The following is a 2023-nucleotide window of genomic DNA, read 5'->3' as shown; positions in this document are numbered from 1 at the left end:
TGGCCTCAAGTGATCAGCTGGCCTTGGTCTCCCAAAGTGCTGGGATTACAGTTGTGAGCCACCGTGTGCAGTCATGATATGGTTATATTTTTCTGATAGTGTAAATGACTTGACCTCAGTGTGCTATATACCTGGGCTCCTAGTGGGGTGAGCTTGTTTTCAAGAAGTGTTTAGGTTCATTCTTTTGTTTTTCGAGATGGAGTCTCGCTCTGTTGCCCAGGTTGGAGTGTAATGGCACTATCTCGGCTCACCACAACCTCTGACCCCCAGGGTTCAAGTGATTCTTGTGCCTCAGCCTCCCAAGTAGCTGAAATTAACGGCGCCCACCACCATGCCCAGCTAATTTTTTTTTTGTATTTTCAGTAGAGACAGGGGTTCATCATGTTGGCCAGGCTGGTTTTGGACTCCTGACCTCAAGTGATCCACTGCCTTGGCCTCCCAAAGTGCTAGGACTACAGACATGAGCCGCCGTGCTTGGCCTGGGTTCAATCTTTGGATGACGATTGAAAGCTTCTCCATAAATAATTCATTTTCTTTTTTCTTTTCTTTTCTTTTTTAGATGGAGTCTCACTTTGCCACCCAGGCTGGAGTGTGGTGGTGCAATCTCAGCTCACTATAACCTCTGCCTCCTGGGTTCAAGCGATTCTCCTGCCTCAGCCTCCCGAGTAGCTGGGGTTACAGGCATGTGCCACCACACTCAGCTAATTTTTGTATTTTTAACAGAGACAGGGTTTCGTCATGTTGGCCAGATGGTCTTGATCTCCTGACCTCGTGATCTGCCCACCTCAGCCTCACAAGTGCTGGGATTACAGGAGTGAGCCACCGTGCCTGGCCAAATAATTCATTTTCTACACTTACCACACAGATGCCAAAAGCTCAACAACTTGAGATTGAGTTACTTGTCTTCTCTTTGTTCACTTGGCATTTATACTATATGTCCCTAAAGAGAGAATTTGATTGGATTGATTTGCCATTACTTGATATCGAGTGCTGCTTTTGAACAGCTATTTTTTGAACTAGTAGTTCAAAAATCCTATTGCCTCAGTGGCAGTAGGTAGCTTGCATATAGTGGCCTTTGACTTATGTTTAAGCTACTGGTTAATCAGCTGTGATAGCTGGGTTTGTTTCATTCAAAACAGGTTGTATGAGTCATCGCACTTGAGCAAGAACAGTATCCCACTTTATCTAGAAGGGGGCCATGTACATGGCAAGCCCAGATAGATGCATGGACTTCATTCAGCTGTTCCAGAAAATTGTTCATATCCTTTGTCTTGTAATTCTACATCTGGGAATCTAACCTGAGGAAGTAATCTTTAGGAGACAGTATAGTAGAGTCATTAAGAACATACATGTTTGGGCTGGGTACGGCCCCCTGCCCTCCCCAAAAAAGAAAAAAGAACATACATCCTTTGGCATCAGACACATTTAGAATCGAATCCCAAATGGAAATGTAGAATAAGCAACTTCTAGAGTTTTATTTCTCTGCTCCTCAAGTCATTGCTATGCAATTTTTTTTTTGTTTTTTTGAGACGGAGTCTCGCTCTGTCGCCCGGGCTGGAGTGCAGTGGCCGGTTCTCAGCTCACTGCAAGCTCCGCCTCCCGGGTTTATGCCATTCTCCTGCCTCAGCCTCCGAGTAGCTAAGACTACAGGCGCCCGCCACCTCGCCCGGCTAGTTTTTTGTATTTTTTAGTAGAGACGGGGTTTCACCATGCTAGCCAGGATGGTCTCGATCTCCTGACCTCGTGATCCGCCTGTCTCAGCCTCCCAAAGTGCTGGGATTACAGGCTTGAGCCACCGCGCCCGGCCTTGCAATTTAAAAAAAATTTTTTTGAGACAGAGTCTCACTTTGTCCCCCAGGCTGGAGTGCAGTGGCGCAATCTCAGCTCACTGCAACCTCCACCTCCTGGGTTCAAATGATTCTCCTGCCTCAACCTCCCAAGTAGCTGGGATTACAGCACCTGCCACCACACCCAGCTAATTTTTGTATTTTTAGTAGAGATAGGACTTCACCATGTTGGCCAG

This window comes from Rhinopithecus bieti, unplaced genomic scaffold, assembly GCF_001698545.2.
Source record: "Rhinopithecus bieti isolate Rb0 unplaced genomic scaffold, ASM169854v2 scaffold_41082, whole genome shotgun sequence".
Lineage (NCBI taxonomy): Eukaryota > Metazoa > Chordata > Mammalia > Primates > Cercopithecidae > Rhinopithecus > Rhinopithecus bieti.
This window is presented reverse-complemented; position numbering follows the sequence as displayed.